The sequence below is a fragment of the Mchenga conophoros genome, linkage group LG3, assembly GCF_057382185.1.
Source record: "Mchenga conophoros isolate Kocher_MC1m ecotype Shallow Benthic linkage group LG3, M_conophoros_male_GT1.1, whole genome shotgun sequence".
Taxonomy (NCBI): Eukaryota; Metazoa; Chordata; class Actinopteri; order Cichliformes; family Cichlidae; genus Mchenga; species Mchenga conophoros.
In genome coordinates, this window is record NC_140528.1 from 83,855,695 (window position 1) to 83,873,408 (window position 17,714).

The 17,714-nt window shown below is 42.6% G+C and overlaps 2 protein-coding genes across 2 annotated transcripts in view; one reads left to right on the forward strand and one right to left on the reverse strand.

Annotated features, from left to right (window-relative positions):
• LOC146581170 (protein NLRC3-like) overlaps positions 1–17,714 on the forward strand; it is a 222,158-nt gene that overhangs the window by 164,236 nt on the left and 40,208 nt on the right. The gene's annotated exons all lie outside the window — the stretch shown is intronic.
• The window catches only part of LOC146581175 (protein NLRC3-like), a 442,961-nt gene that overhangs the window by 21,008 nt on the left and 404,239 nt on the right, over positions 1–17,714 (reverse strand). The gene's annotated exons all lie outside the window — the stretch shown is intronic.

Consider the following 17,714-nt stretch of genomic DNA (forward strand, 5'->3'; position numbering starts at 1 on the left):
TTCTGGCTGCAGTCTACATGTTCCACTGTCACACCAACAGGAAGACAAAGGTGCTGAAGAACTTCCTTAAACCAAAATCTTTAATCAAGATGATTTCCAGTCTTTTTGATGACGATGATCTCCAATCACTTGATGTATTTCTGAGGAGAGCCATGGAGAAATCCCTCCAGAGTAAAAATGGCCACCTGGACCTATTTGTTCGCTTCCTTCATGGCCTCTGTCTGGAGTCCAACCAGAGACTCTTAGTAGGTCTGCTGGGTCAGACAGAGATCAGTCCAGGAACCATCCAGAGAGTCATCAACAACCTGAAGGAGATGAACAGTGATGGAATCTCTCCTGACAGAAGCATCAACATCTTCCACTGTCTGATGGAGATGAACCACCTCTCATTATTTCAGGAGATCCAAGAGTTCCTGAAGTCAGAGAACAGATCAAAGAAGGAACTCTCTGAGATCCAGTGCTCAGCTCTGTCCTTCTTGCTGCAGATGTCAGAGGAGGTTCTGGATGAGTTGGACCTGCAGAAGTACAAAACATCAAAGCAGGGACGACTGAGACTGATTCCAGCTGTGAGGAACTGCAGAAAGGCTCGGTGAGTCCAGATGTGATCATTAACATCATTGATCAGTGTAGGTTAGTAGTTTAATGTTGAAAATAAAATCAGATTGTAACCACAAAGTGTTTGTGTCCGTACGCTGCAACCTTCCACACCATTCCTTTATTGTACAGACTCAGCAGCAGCTCCATGGATCCCAAATCCAAGAGTGGAGACCAGATTTGAAGTGTGTCACATCCATGCAGTCACAGCTGTTTCCACCATGTTTCCACTGATATTAATCCTGTTCAATGACACGTTTCATATCAGTGAATATGTTCTTTAGGACGTCCACTGACATGTTTAAGTGTCCTGCTGGAAATCACTCAAATCATCCATGAAATCCATGAAAAATCCTTTTAGTGTTTCTAACTTCACCCTCTGTCCTCTCTCTCTCTCCATCCTCCTCACTGCTTCTTTCACTGATAATCACACAAACATCGTATTCAGCTACAAAATAACACAATAATATCATCTGATGATCATTATTATAAGAGCAGGATCCATATTTGATATCAGAGTAACACACTGCTTGGTTATGTGCAGTCATCATCAGTGACTGTGGGTCAAACAGAAGCTCTCTGATTGGTTGCTGACCTTGGTCACCTGTCCACTCTCACCTGTTTGTGTTTGCTCTCTCTTTGCTGTCTCCATCCTCTCTCTCCTTTCTCTCCCTCTCTGTCTTTGTACGTCACTCAGGTCCAATGGAAACAGTGACCTTTACAAACCAATCAAAGACAAACTGATCCATGTCAGGTTATAACAATATTCAAAGTGAATACAGGCTGCTGCTGGACACAGACAGGTAACATCATTTTGACTTGCTGTCACCTGGATCTGGACTCATAAACACTGAAGCCCTGAACAGGAATACAAATCATTTTCTGCCAACTAGCGACACACCAGCAGATAATGGCTCAGAAAGCTCAAATGAGCCAATCATTTCTGTGTTTAGTTCCCCTGAAATCAGATCTGATATCAGCAGCTCTGAGTTCATTCATCATTATTGTCCAGTGATGAGATTTCTGCTCCGTTTGGTAACAGTCAGCAGGTTTTTCCTGCGTGTGGACGTGAACAGTCGTACCTGACAGCAGGTAGCAAACAGAGATAATCTTTCCAGCTGGAACTCTTCACTGAGCTGAACTCATTCAAAATGTTCTGGAGTCAAAACAGGAAACAGTCCAAATGTGTGTCTTCACTCTGACTCTGGATCAGATCTCAGTGACAGACTGTGGACTTTATGGAAGCCTAAATGTGACACCATCTTCCTCCTTCATCTGCAGATTAAAGCCAAACAAAGATTCTCATTAAAAGTCTGCAGGTCTGAGAGAGACTCAATCGTTGTGTCATGTCAAACACAGTAAGAGGAGCTGAAGCACAGATGTGAAGAGCAGATTCATCAGATTATGACCTCACTCTGATTTGTCTTCATATACATTCAGTCTGTGTTTATAGTGCAGATTTTCTGCTTTTATAATAACACATTTTATATTTTCTATCATCACAGACTGACTGAGTGTCGACTCTCAGAGTCTCACTGTGAAGTTGTGGCCTCAGCTCTGAAGTCCAACCCCTCCCATCTGACAGAGCTGGACATGAGTAGAAACTACAAGCTGCAGGATTCAGGTGTGAAGCTTCTGTGTGCTGGACTGGAGAGTCCAAACTGTCGACTGGAGACTCTGAGGTGAGTTCACTGACTGCGGCTGTTGTTGTTTTTCTATATTTCATGTCTTTGATGTTTGAAACTTTCTTTAGTTCCTAAATGTTCAGGATGTGTCTGAAGACAAATGTGAAGAAGTTTGAGTGCTTTCAGAAATGTTGTCTTTCCAAACGACTGAACAACAGTTTTTCCTTTTGGCTCCAAACAGAAGTGACAGACTTGAGCAGGGTTCATTTAAAGGCTGACAGAAGTGGAGTGGTGACGGGGAGATGTTTGACAGGACAGTGTTTCAGCCTCCACAGGTTCATGTTGTGCTCCATCAGTCAGTGAAGATGAAGTCAGTGCTGATGAGGCTGTAGAGTGTGTGAGGGATGTGAATGAGGATGATGAAGATCTGATGATAGCAGATAAAAACAGGCTGCAGAGACTTTGAGCCATACAGGGCACACAGTGTGTGTACAGAACAGCTGAAATCATTATGGAGGCCTCACTGGGATATGGAAGCATCACAGTACAGCTTCAGTGAAGCATTAAAGTCTCTGATATGAGATGAGAAATGAAGCAGCCAGAGCTTTTTCATGAGTGGAAATCCACTGTGACTGTGAGCTGCTGCTACAGCCTCCAGATTAGCCAGCAGCTCATCCTGCTCAACATTTTCTCACCAACTTTAATGGAAGTGTGATGTTTTCAGCTGGAGTGATGGTCAGGGTGGCCTCCCTCTCCTCTTCTTCTCCTCTTCCTCTTTCCTTTGTAAAGCCACTTCTGCTGCTTTCATTCATTTGGAAGTCCTGTAGCTGAGTTTGGGAGAGACTAACAGCCTCGGCAGCAGAGGGGAGAAAGGCTGTAACACCACCACTTTACTCTGTTCTACCTGTCACATCATTTTATCAGGAAACAAATGTGCTCATGTTTTTACTATGTTTGTCTTGAAGATGTAAGAAGATCACATGGTGCTTTTTATTATTGTGTTGGTTTGTTTCCTGTCTCTTGGATGGAGCCCAGCTGTGCGTGGCCCCTGGGCCTGTGGTCAGAGTGTGTGCTGGATAATCCGGCCCAGGATGAGGCCAAACTGACATGGGATGAAATGTCTGTCACATAATTGAGCTTTGTGATAAATGTACGACTTTAATGTGAAACATTCAGAGTTTTTTCTCTTGTTGTGTTTGTTTGAAGCTGCTTCCTGTTGGCTTCAGCTGTTTGGAGTTTCCATTTTCTAAACTTCTACATTCTGAACCTTCTTCAGCTCTGAACAGATGATGAAACACTGAATGATTTCAAGCTCACACTTTGTCTAATAAACTTACATCTTTCATTCTTTATACAGATTGTGGGACTGTGGTTTGTCAGAGATCAGCTGTGATTATCTGGCAGCAGCACTGAAGTCCAACCCCTCCCATCTGAGACAGCTGAACCTGAGCCTGAACAACAACCTGCAGGATTCAGGAGTGAAGCATCTGTGTGGTTTCCTGGAGAGTCCAGGATGTGGACTTGAAACTCTGAGGTCAGTCAGCATGTTTTAGTTGTGCTGTGATGAATATGATGTGAAAGTTGTGCTGACACTAAACTGCAGACATCAGGCTGATATTATACTGATCCACACTGAGGATCTTCATGGTAAAGTCTGTTTTCTTCTTCTCTGGTTTAGTCCATTGACTGCAGCAGAACAATGTTCACATTTCAAAAAGTGAGACTCAACGTATGGCCCGCGGCCCACACGCGGCCTGCCCACCTTTCCTGATTCAGAGAGAGGGGACCCTGATTAACTGTGTAGTGTTCTTCCTCACAGTTCTAAGTATCTGACACAACAATGAATAATCCACAGCTGACTGTCTTTAGCAGGTCAAAGGTCACGGCACACAGCAGACAGTGGGAAATATTATAACTCTGATCATTTATCAGCACATATCCATATGTATAAAAACAAAGCTGACACTGTGAGACTTGATCAGAGGTGTGATCATCACAGCAGAGGCCTTTGTGTCAAAGTCACTGAGGATGAAACAGAAACACATGAAGCAGATTTTCCTGTTCTGGCTTTTTATAGCAGATAACCTTCAAAATATTTTGCAGTCCATCAAAAACTGAAGCAAACCATGAATCAACATGTGAACATGAGCTGATGCTGCTGAAGTGAAGCAAAGTTACAGAGGTTTGATTACAGACACAGCTGAGAGTTTGTAATCTGTCATCATTTTAAAAGGTTTACATTTCTTCAGTATATCCACATTTGCAGCTGCTACCTCAACCTCCACTTGTCCAACACAACTGCTGTCCACTGCCTCCATGACATTGTGATTTTGCTGTTGGTCTTCTGTCAGATCTTCATCAATCACTTCTGCACGGGGCACACCTTCAGACTCTGCAGCTGCATAACGAAAGCCTGTAAGATAAAATTAGACATAAGGTAAATGTACACCAATATTCCAATGACAGGTGTGTGATTCATCTGGAAGTTATGTGCGGATTAGTGTACAGTGATAGCAATTTAGTATGTTTTTAGAGGGGGGGGGGGGGGTTGTTTACCTCCGATGGGTGCTCTTTTTCGCTTCCGTTGCGTACGCCTTGAGTGCCGGTCCGAGTCTGATACAGGTATGTCGTCATGCCCCATGTGCAGTCTGGATTTGTTACATCCATTTCATATGCTGGTTTGCCTGCAATAATGCCAAATCATAAGCTACTCAGTCGACATGATGTGGTTCTGCAGCATCACACATTAGCATGTTTTATCTCATTATCTATGACCTCAGCACATTGAAAATCACACTAAAAGCCTTTCAAGAGTGATATGAATTAATTTAGAACTCACCGGAAAGAAAATGCCGTGAGCAAACCAACAAAAAGCTGGGGATTGCAGAGAACTCGATATCCGCTCGTCTCACCGCTGCAATCCAAGCCTGACGTCTTTGTTTAGTAATATCGGATACATGGGATCCCTCACGTTGCCTCCAGGACGGAAAACGATGAAAAGAGAGCCCGTTATCCAGCTTCTTGCCTTCACGATCGTGTGATCTAACGTTGCAACCGACAACACAACACGTACGATCCATAGCTGAAATGGTATCCTTTGGCTGGCCTACTGTCATGGCGGAAGGGGGCGTGGCCCATATCCCGTGACATCACGCTCCAAAGCCCTATAGGTGGGAAAATGTACCATGTCGACCAATCAAAAATGATATGGAAACATGACATTTGGTTGTTTAGCAAAAGGGGGAAGTTTTAGGAGTGACCGGCAAGAGAGAGCGAGTGAGCGAAAGAGAGAGAGAGTTTTGATACGTGAGAGATTTGTGACGTTTACCGTGTTTGGTCTCAAGTTAGTTTGTTGTCTTGTGTATTTAGTGTGTAGCTGTTGTTTTGTTTTGTGTGTCAGTTCTACTAGTGATCGTCACAGTTGCTGCCTTAAAGCCAACAAAGGCAGATTGCAGTGTAAACGCTGAGTGACATACCTGCTGTCAGACCTGCAGGTTTATCCCTGTGCTGTTCTCATATGTGTTAGAGTGACACAAACTATTGTTTGACACCTGATTGTTCTGTAAATAGTTTGAAATGATTATATGAAAAACGTCTGAGCCTTGGCTGCATTTTTTGGTAAATAGTACCATATAACTTTGTTGTTTGCAAAACGTGTGCGTATTTTAAAAGTGTACAATCTCTATTTGCATTTCAAGTTATGAAGATGATTCGTTAAACATGTGTGTGGTTTTTACAGTCAAAATATCACTTTCTACTTGTATTTTAAATTTTGTCTGAATTTAGATAAATTGTGCTGATACAGTTGGTCAAAATGAGAAAATAACAGATTGGCAAGATAAACTGTTTTTAAAGGTAAAATATAGAGGCCACATCAAAAGTAGTCAAGAAGGGTTAAAGGCTAAAAGCAAAGTTGTCACTGTTGGGTCTGTGTTTCCACAAGCCCCGCTAATTCTAGAGACTTATTCATCATGAAGAAAACAAGACAGTCGATCGATCGATTATTTGCGAAAGGGAGGCCTCGTCTGTGTCCACCACGAAAATGACCACAGATCTGACCTCCTGCTGCTACCTTTTATTGGGAGACAGTTCACACAAAACACGTCAGAACAAAGCCACGCCCCCTTGGTTCTAAGACAAAGCATTTTATGTATATGTGTGAACTTCTGTAAGAGAGAGTGTGTGTGTGTGTGTGTGTGTGTGTGTGTGTGTGTGTGTGTGTGTGTGTGTGTGTGTGTGTGTGTGTCAGACCTCCTGCTGACCAAAGGGTCGTAAACCCAGGAAGTTTACATCAAAAGAAACAGATCTTCCAGATAGGATGTATCTACAATAAAACCTCCCCCAGCACAGAGTGGTTGGAGAGGTGGCCAGGATCAAAGGAATGGCTTTGATCCTACTGCTTGAACTAAGACTGTACAAATTTAAGAAACACAATGGCAACATTCAACAATTAGACTTAACAGTCACCAAGTACTGTTTATATTTGTGTGTATTGCTGCAGCTTTTTTGAGTATTAATTTGGTGCCTTTGTGTGAAATAATGGTATTGTGAGTGATCCATATAGTCACAAAGAATAGCCACTTGTTTCTGTGCTACCAAAGTTCCCCGGCTTTCATTCAAAATGTGTTTATCGTCAGCACCTGCACATTAAACTACTTAAACATTATAAATGTCTTCAAGCTCACACTGAGGCCTGTGGGGTACTATCAGCCACTGAGACAGTACACACATTTATATGTGTTTGTATATGAATATTTCATACTTTAAGACTGCCTGTTTATTTAAGGGAGATGAACAAAATACATTGGAATTGTACAAAATAATATCATGGATGATAAATTAAATAGATTTTAAGTAGATGCTTGTGCATTCTTAAAGTCTTATATGTTGAACTGAACTATGTGATCTGTTCAAAGCCTTAATCTTAATTTGAAGTGAAATGTGCATTTTGAGTTTATACACTATGTATATAAGGCGACCGTTTCCTTTTGCAGTATTTTTGTGTGGTGTACTTTTCTATGTCTCAACAAAAGGGGAACAAAGGTGTTTAAGTTCACCTAGGATGATGTGTTTTAATTTTCACATGGTCTTGCTTGAATTTGACCCTGACAAAGGCGTATGAACTCTGTCAGCTGTTTGGAGTTTCCATTTTCTAAACTTCTACATTCTGAACCTTCTTCAGCTCTGAACAGATGATGAAACACTGAATGATTTCAAGCTCACACTTTGTCTAATAAACTTACATCTTTCATTCTTTATACAGATTGAGGGACTGTGGTTTGTCAGAGATCAGCTGTGATTATCTGGCAGCAGCACTGAAGTCCAACCCCTCCCATCTGAGACAGCTGGACCTGAGTAATGAGTACTCCTGGTCTTCGACCAAGAACAAGCTGCAGGATTCAGGAGTGAAGCATCTGTGTGGTTTCCTGGAGAGTCCAGGATGTGGACTTGAAACTCTGAGGTCAGTCAGCATGTTTTAGTTGTGCTGAGATGAATATGATGTGAAAGTTGTGCTGACACTAAACTGCAGACATCAGGCTGATATTATACTGATCCACACTGAGGATCTTCATGGTAAAGTCTGTTTTCTTCTTCTCTGGTTTAGTCCATTGACTGCAGCAGAACAATGTTCACATTTCAAACCTTCAAAGAAGAAGAAAAATCCTCCACTGGATAATTCACTGTGAAACTCTCCAACTCTTCATTCCACCTTAAAGTCTGTCTGACACTGAAATCCAAAGCAAAATGTGCGTTTGCTTTACAGACAGCAGTCCAACACAAACATACACACATCATCCAAAACACAGTCCAACATCCAAATCTCCTCCACTGCCAGCATGAATGATGGGAAAGAGAAGGAGGAACACTCTGACATTCAGGGTTAGAATGAGTTTCATGAAGCAGACTGTGAAGATCAAAGCTGCATTAGAAAGCTTACATGAATGAATGAGTGGACAGAAGTGGACAGAGATCATCTGAAGCACTTCAAAGGCTTTAAATCAGCACATTTCTCTTTATTCTTTATCAACTCTGTTAGTTTCTCTCAGTTTTCTGTGGAATGAAGCTAACAGCAGGCTAATAAGATGCTGACCAATAGGTTTCTATTAAAGGTTGTAATTTGTATATGAAAAAGTGCTTTGGCTCAGCAGGGATCAGCTTACAGGTAGAATACAGCTGCTGGATGGGATTAGCATGTCATAGCTATCTACCAAACTGCTAACTGGGGGATTTCAGGCCATCTATGGATCATTTTTGCTAACTGTTTATTCAGCTTAGGCTCACAGGGCTGCAGCCTGTGCCCTAGCTGTCATAGGGCAAGAGGCGTGGTCCACCTGCACAGGTGAGCAGTCCATCACAGGGCCAACAGAGAGAGACAGAGAAGCACTCTCTCACATCCACACCTACAGCCAATTTAGAAGCACCAATGAACCTAAGCAGCATTTCATTGGACTGTGGGAGAACATCCAACCTCCACAGAAAGGCCAACAAGCTTCAACCTACAACCTTCTTGCTTTAAGGCACTAGTGCGAACCACTTTTCCCCATTTCAGCCCAAATCCTGCATCTTCCTGTTTCTGACTCCAGGCCAGCTCCACTAACACTTTCTCATCAGACACTGCCACCTAGTGGAGGAAGTCTTAGTTCCATTTGAAGCTTCAGATTACAGTTAGTTCCTTTACAAAGAGGTGGAGGTGGTGGGGCCACAGCACCATCATCACTGAGTGCCATAGGACACTTAACCTTTGTTTCCATATGCTGGGAACTTCCTGTTGTTCCAAGGAGGACTGGAAAATGTGTGAAAATCTCCCAGTCAGTTCCTCACAGCACACTTCAATCATTTCCCTCCCACAGCATCAGGACCAGGGCTTTTTCTCTCTTTGCTCCCACTAAGAGATTTCCACACAAACACCTCATCAGTGGGACTCTCAGAGCTACCAGCCCTTTGCTACAATCACAAAGCTCTTCATTGAAATCAATGATATCAAAGCTGGAATCCAATGAGTCCAAGTCTTCTGCTGATTCAGCATCACATTCATCTTTGCTCCTTGTTCTGCATCCCCACCATGGACTTCATTCCTTTCCAAGCCAGCCTTGAGTGTCCTTTATTCAGCTCATCCTCTGCTTTACTTTTACACCTGATTTTAGCTGCTTTATCTCTCTTTCAACAAGTTTCTGTGCCTCAATCTTTTTCTTCTCTCCCTCATAACAAGACAGCTTCTTCTGCCTGAGAACATGTTGGAGTGATTTACTAATCCAGGGCTGCTTATTGGGGAAAATACTTCCTGTTTCCAAAGTAATCCCCATTTTTCCCAGAAAGAAATGTAAGTAGAAATCGATGATCTAAGTGAGAACATGAGCCTTTAAAAAGTCCCAGTGGGTGCAGTCAAAGCAGTCCCTCAGTCCCAGTATAGAGTCTTTGGTCCAGACTGGAACAACTGTGTGCCCAGTTTGAGCTCTCTTCAGTGCTGTGACCTGACAGACCCAGAGGGGCCATCACATCACATTTAGAAGCTCCCCTAATGGAGCCACAACACATGTCCAACACTTAGTCTGTCTTGTTGGACCAACTGGAAGAAATGATTCAAGGACTTAGTCACAGAACAGAGATTCAAATCTCCAAAATCCAACTGGCTGCATCAGGACATATAGTCTGAAACTCTGCACAGTTTCCTGTTTGAAGCTGCTTCCTGTTGGCTTCAGCTGTTTGGAGTTTCCATTTTCTAAACTTCTACATTCTGAACCTTCTTCAGCTCTGAACAGATGATGAAACACTGAATGATTTCAAGCTCACACTTTGTCTAATAAACTTACATCTTTCATTCTTTATACAGATTGAGTGACTGTGGTTTGTCAGAGATCAGCTGTGATTATCTGGCAGCAGCACTGAAGTCCAACCCCTCCCATCTGAGAGAGCTGGAGCTGTGGAGAAACAACCTGAAGTATCCAGATGTGAAGCAGCTGTCTGATCTTCAGCAGAGTCCAGACTACAGACTGGAGACTCTGGAGTAAGTAGAGTGATGGAGTGAGTGGGTGGTGCTGTCAGCAGTACTGTACTAAACACAGTCAGTATGAAACAAAGATCCAGTGTTTCCTGTAAAGCTGCAGCTTCTCAGTGAAGCTGTGAGAGGAGAATGGTGACAGGCTTCAGGATTGGACACAAACACTTCCTGTTTCTGACCTTTATGGTCACCATGGTAACAGCTGACACGCTCTGATCAAACACTGTCAACAGCCAATCAGCTCTCTGAACAAAGCAGCACGCAGACCAATGACTGCATTCATGTCCAAGTTTAAAGCAGTGAAGAACACAGTCTGTAGGTGAGGAAGAATTTAGTGAGAGCAGATGTTTGGATGGAATTCCTCCAGTTAACAGCTGGAACCGTCCATCTGGATTGTTGGGCTTGTTGTTGGGGTTCCTACAGAGCTCAGAGTGGACACACCAAGGTTCTTCTAATGAATGAAAGTCCAAACTCAAACTAGGAGGGAAAAACATTTTCATCAACTTCAATAAAAATCCAAAGATTAGAAAAAGTGAAGCAACAATGAGTCCTAGTACAGTCCCAGCACTGAAGTCCCTGCTGCTCTTTATACTGGATGTGCTGCATCACTGACTGACAGCTGATGAAGAGTCTCTGGAAACACTCGTTTATCTCCTCTGCTCTTCCTTCTTCTCTCTGCAGGTGGAGCTGATGATGGTAAACAGGATGGCGAGTGTGCTGAGAGAGGAGGAGCTGTGTCCTGATGATCCAGAGAGGTTGAAGCAGCAGCAGCTTGTGTGTAGAGACGCTCTGACTGGGCCATGTTACTGGGAGGTGGAGAGGAGAGCTTCATCCAGCAGTGACTGACAGAGGAATGAGAAGAAGTGCAGATGACTGTCAGTGCTGCAGAGTGAACTGCTCTGAGAACAGCTCCACTGTCAGACACAATGTAGAGTCCAGCATCATCCCTGTGTGTCCCTCTGGATCTGACAGAGGATCATCAGTGTATCTGGACTGCTCTGCTGCTGCTCTGTCCTTCTACAGTCTCTGCACAGTCTCTGTCTGACTCTGGCTTCAGACCCTCCTGGATCAAACTCACCTGGAAAGACTTTCAAACATCACTCAATAGATTTGAATACAGAATATATTTGATATATACTGTAGATGTACTGTAGAGTTGCAGTTTGTCACTTGGAAATACAGTCTGTGAGCAGCTATGAGCTGAAAGATCTTTCTAGAAACACGAAATGTTTTCACTCTTCTGTTGCTTTTTCATATATTTCCACAACATTAATATTGATCCCACCTGTCTCACCTGTTTCATGCTTTTATACATAATAACAGGACACGTGTGATCTGAGCGCTGCTGTGGTTGCTGTGCTGCACGTCTTCATTTAGATAACAGAGACATCTAGTGGTTCAGAGGGAGAACTGCAGGAGGTGGAGCTGTGTTTTAGCATGGAAAACTTTCTATCTTTTAGGCGCAGATACAAATATGACAAGTATCAGTGTGAGATACAAAAGGTCACATCAGTCAGCAGAGGGAACAGTGATCACACAGCAATGTAAGAATAGAAACATAACAGTGAATCTGGACATGTATACAGATGGAAGCAAACAAACAGGATGTAACACTACATTAAAGCCACAAATGGGAAGAAAACAAAGCCAAAGGAAAATATATTTGATCTCAGGAATCCAAATCAGATGCTTTAGAGCAGGGGTCGGCAACCCTGGGCACGCGTGTCACAGCTGGCAAGCGAAGGGTTAACTGATGGCACGACCATAGCTGGACTGGCCATCGGGCATACCGATGATGATTTTTCGTTTTTCTGGGCCAATGATGTTTTTTTATGATTTTTTTTTTTTTTTTTGTAACGGTATAAACGATGGAAGGTGGTGGATTGGCCGGATGCTGGTCGATGTGTAGAAATAAGTCAGTTGTTTGGTGGTGGCTATGGCGGAGCTTCCACAGAGGCAGCAGGTGGATGAGGGAAAGGGGAGGCAGGAGGAGCAGAGACCCGAGGCGGCCGCCGGTCCGAGTGTTGGCCCCCTTGAACTTTCCCACATTTTGTCACATTACAGCACAAACATGAATCAGTTTTATTGGAATTCCACGTGAAAGACCAACACAAAGTGGAACGGAAATCATACATGATTCCAAACATTTTTTACAAATAAATAACTGCAAAGTGGGGTGTGCGTAATTATTCTGTCATGGAAAAACACACTGCCATCAACTGTTTTGTTTTTGTCAAAATCACTGTAATATAATCACTGTACCTTTATATACATGTGACTTATATTATTGCTGCTGCCCTCTTGTGGCTAAAGTGTAATTATGTTCTTGTTATTAGGGAAAACATTTGAGAGTAACATGACAAATGAGTCAGCACTTTGGCTTCAGCTTAAGAAATCCTCATTTTTATGTCATCAGTTATAGTTGCATGTATTCATTATCATAAGTTAACCTTTAATATTGATGTCTTAAATTGATTTTACTTAAACTAGCAATAATTTTATGGTTGCATTAAATAAATGCATCACTAATGAATGAACTATTTCAGTAATTAATTTAAAAAATCTACATAATCAATTAAAGATATATATTAATAATGAATTATCCATTAATTTCATTTAAAATGTTTCAATATTTGTTTATATACAATTCAAATTAGTTAATTACATATTTAATCAATTATTGGTTTGTTTTCTATTTTAATTATTTTACTGACACATTTAATGAATTATTTAATGATGTATTTATTTAATTCACGTTGCTACTCCTGGCCCTGCATCGCTGTTCATAAATACATTTTATTTGTCAGCTTCACCCATCAAAGTCAGGGGGCGGGGTTAATGCTGATCAAGTCAAAACCATTGCTTTGGTCTGGTGGGCGTTCTTTTAGTGGGCTTTTCTGTCACGGCCTGCGTGGCAGACTATGATGAGGGGAAGGAGGACCCAAATGCCAACACGTTCTCACTCCTGTATGGAGGACCACAAGAGCCACGCGCATCGAAATAAAGAATTCTGTGCTTAAGTAATGAATTATAGAATAAATTCTGCATTTGTAAATTCATTTTTGAATTCCCATTTAATAAACTGATTTTTGAAATGCTTTTAAAAACTGCATTTCAAAATCCTTTTTCCAATTGCACTTTAATAAACTGCATAAATTGCATGAATGAAGGGATCCTGCAGCGAAACGGAGAGCCCAACCTCTGACTTAGTGCCTGTTTACTCAGTCTGACCACCTGTGAAGTTAACGCGCTAACGTGGCTAACGCTAGCATCACCACACGTAGCCCCGTTATTTTAAGGTCATCTTAGCTCATGAAAGTTTAACGTCGCAGCTGTACGAGCTAGCTACGTGTTTTGTAAGCTGCTGTGCTCTTCACAAATAAAGCTGGAAGCAGCTCAGACTATTAGAACCAGCACTGAGGCCTGTTACATTTATGTTAGAGCAACAGCTGCAGCCTTTAAACTAGCGATTAAAATGCTGACAGTAATCAGAATCAAAAACGGTTTTATTGCCAAATGTTGAGCAGGTTTACAACATTAGGAAATTGCTGCGGTGCTTCAGTGCAAACATACTGTCATATAACACTTAAATAAAAATAAAAATAAGGATTAAAAGTGCTAAGTAGATAGATATATACATGAGTGCAGGTGGTGATCAGGGCCAAACATGGAATGATGCAGTGAACACAGCGTAGGGTCACGTGGTAGTGGTGGGAACAGTCATACGGTTATTGTTCATGTGTCCAACAGCAGAGGGGAAGAAACTGTTCTTATGGCGAGAGGTTCTGGTGCGAATGGACCGGAGCCTCCTGCCTGAGGGGAGCAGGTCAAACAGACTGTGTCCAGGGTGAGAAGGGTCAGCTGTGACTGAGCTGCACGCCCCAGTGTCCTGGAGGCGTACAGGTCCTGCAGAGATGGGAGTCTGCAGCCAATCACCTTCTCAGCAGAGCGCACAACATGCTGCAGTCTCTGTTTGTCCCTGATAGTGGCTCCAGCGTACCACACGGTGATGGAGGAGGTGAGGATGGACTCGATGATTGCAGTGTAGAATTGCATCATCGATCATATAATCCATTGTTTCAAATTAGACCTAAAACTCCCCCTTTTGACACATCTTCATGTGTCAAACAAAACCACAACTAGAAAATTAAAAGAAAAAGGTTCATCAGATCATTTCTCAGAAAACCTCAGCGATTCTCCTCTCGAGTATATTTGCTCCGGGCCTGCAAACCTGTGTTTAAATAATAAAATCAGTTTAATTATCATGTTCGATCTTTCAGCTCCTGGCTCCACCCAGAGCCTGCATCCCCAGAACGACCTAGAAACAAAACCTGTATATTAGCATCAACTTCACATTTAAACTCAGTTCCCCCCTGTCCTTCCCTCACTGTGATCCACTCTGTGCTATAAGAAACTAAACTTAAAACACAACAGTTATCAGTCATGTGCTTCATACAAAATGTGCGTATGTTTTAGTTTCACGTTGATCCTCTGAGTGTCATGGTACTTCTTTTAATCTGACTTTATCAAATCGAACCAAAATAGGTTTGCTGTCTTTACTTTGCTCGTTTCCCTCCAGCACCACCTCGTATCACCTGCCCTTTCCCTTGGACCAGTGTTTGTTGTTCCATAACTGGATTTGGAATGTGACAAGTCCACCAATCCCCTATATAACTCCTACATTTGGCTTTGGTTCTGTTTTCCTTCTATAAAATGTCGTTGACTTCTACAGTGGCCTGCTTTGGTTAATGGTAACATCAGTAATATCAAACATTTTCTCCCCTTCAGCATTTGGCATTTTCCCAACAATATAATGTGACACCATCATCTAAACCCAGTCAATAAAACAACATTTTCTTAAAGCAAACATCAGCAACCCAAAATTAGCCGCCCAAGGGTGGAGTCTGCAGCTCCACTCTCATGTGAACCTTTCGGTCTCCCTCTCTCTCTTGTGCTCCTGCCAAAAGCAAAGCAAAGCATCCACCTTTTTCTTACCGGGGTCGTGAATTGTTTGTCAACATCTACTCATCCTAACGCTGGTCCAGTCTTTGTCACGGCTGCACAGCAGACAAGTGGAGCCTCACGCGCAAAGCATCAGAGTCTCCACCCTCATCAATATGAGCTCATTTATTTGTTCTTTCTTTTGTTTTTAGAAAAAGAGTTCTTTATGATCTTGGACTGGATTGACTCGCTGCAATCCTTTTAGACAGGAACTGGCAGGTTCCCACAGGTGACCTTTTCCTCAGCCCATTGTAATCTGGAAAAGCTCACCTTATATTTGCTCTCACAACAATGTTTTACAGCGCTGTTAATTCAATCTTGTAGGCCTGCTTAGAACAAAGAAGGAGGAAAAGAGAGCTGATTATTAGCTCATCAGAGCACAAAACATCATCACCAAAGGGGGCGACACCTGACAGTTTTCTCTAAGTGCACTGTTACAGAAATAATGAGCCGCTCCTCGACATGTCCATGTTTAGTAAAACTCCCTCTATTGAAATAAGAAAACAAGCCAAAGCTAACTGACAGAATGAACCCATCACTAAAACAACAACCCCAAAAATCTTCATCACAGAAAAGTTTTGCTTACTAATCCAACAATATGTTGTGGGAATTAGAACTTTCCGGGTCATAAAGCTTTTGCCGACTCTTGGCTTAACTAATACTGACATAGTCTGAAATCAGACTTAAAGTCACTCCCTCTGTTCATTTAGGATAAATGTATCTATATCTGATTTAGGCTAAGTGCCTTTTGTTTAGATGAACTGCTGGACTTCCAGACCAGCAGGTTTAGGGAAGTCTTTATGGGGTCACACTCTGACCCCCCCCCACCACACACACACACACACACACACACACACACACACACACACACACACACACACACACACACACACGCACAGGCAACGTACTCTTTGTTTTCTTTCCCTTCCACTGAGCTTACAAAACCTCTGACAGGAGAAGTCAGGCATGTGTTTCCCCCACCTCCCCTTTTAGGCAGTAATAAAATAGAAAACAAACAATCAAACAGGCTAAAGCTAGAACACAAGCAAAGACAGCACCGGTGACTAAGTTCTCCCATACTGGACGTACGCTACCACGTGGGCTCAAACAGCAGCACATCAGCTCAGTTTACATACTGTTGACATCTTCATCAGAGGGTCAGCAGGGAGCGCTGCTGAGCTGCAGTCGTCTCCACCAGAGTGACGGAGCAGGAATCACAAACAGCACAAACCCACCGTGTTGTTTCCACCCTGTTCAGGAGATCTGAGCCCCCATCCCTTTTTTTCATGTTGCAGCTCTGCACTGCAGGCCCTGAACGCCTCCCGGTTACCCTCAGTGTGCTTAGAGTTTAATTTACAACCGACGAGCTCACAGATCATCTGCAGGCAGGTGAACGAACCCTTAATGTGAGGATAATAGCAGAGCTGAGCTGAGGTCAGAAATAGTCAGGAACGGTGTCGACACAGTGAAGTCAGCTGTTTGGGAATTTGTCTGATTATCAGTTTGGGGGGGTCGGTGTTAAATAACAAAGGCGGTGTAGGATGGAGAGAGGAGGAGGGAGGGAGCAGTGATGATATGAAGTCAGAATACACATGTGGCAGACATAAGGGGGTCAGACAGGAGCAGCATCAGTCTCTGATGTGTTTTGTTAATAACGTAGAAAAATTATTTTGTACAATCAAGCTACATCGACGGACGCTTTACCTCACGTACCCTAAAATGAAAAAGTAGTGACAGTAAGACGGAGGCTGCACATGACACCATGACTGAGTTCACAGCTGTTGCTTTGATTCTAACGTTTAAGACTTTTGGCATCGACTCCGTTTTAATAAATGAGTGCTGGGAGGCGTCGTTTGACTTCAGGAGCTCCTGCAATGCTCCTGCGATGCTCCTGCGATGCTCCTGCGATGCTCCTGCGATGCTCTTACTCTGCGGGAGAAAACCAAAACCAAAAGTATGACTCGTTTAGATTTTGGGAAACGTGCATCGACAGGTACAGTGTCCTTTTCCCGCGTCTTTAAAAATAATTCATGAATAGATCCCCACTGAGAAAACCCTTTTATATACTTTCTCCTTTGTACACATTTTATATAGAACTATATATAATATCATTTCTCTATATCTATATTTTCAGAAAATTCTTTCCACACAATAAAAACAACAATTTAACAAATGCTTCAAACAAAACAACAAAAAGAGAGAAGATGGAAGAAAGAAAATCACGACTGAGGCCAGTTTGGCACTTTGTCATGAGAACATGACAGAACTCTGTTAGTTGACGGTAAATAGCGAAACTCTATTTTTCTTTGGTTTTTCTTCTCCCTCGATGAGAAATGAAACACAGCAGTACTTACTTGGCACCTAAAAATGCTGGTCGAATGAAAGATATCAGTGTTTTCATAGTTATATGTTTTAGTGTACGCCTCCCGCCTCCAGACTGCTCAGCAGATCGGGAATTTTTAGAGAAGAGCAGGAGGGAGGCGTGTCAAATGAGA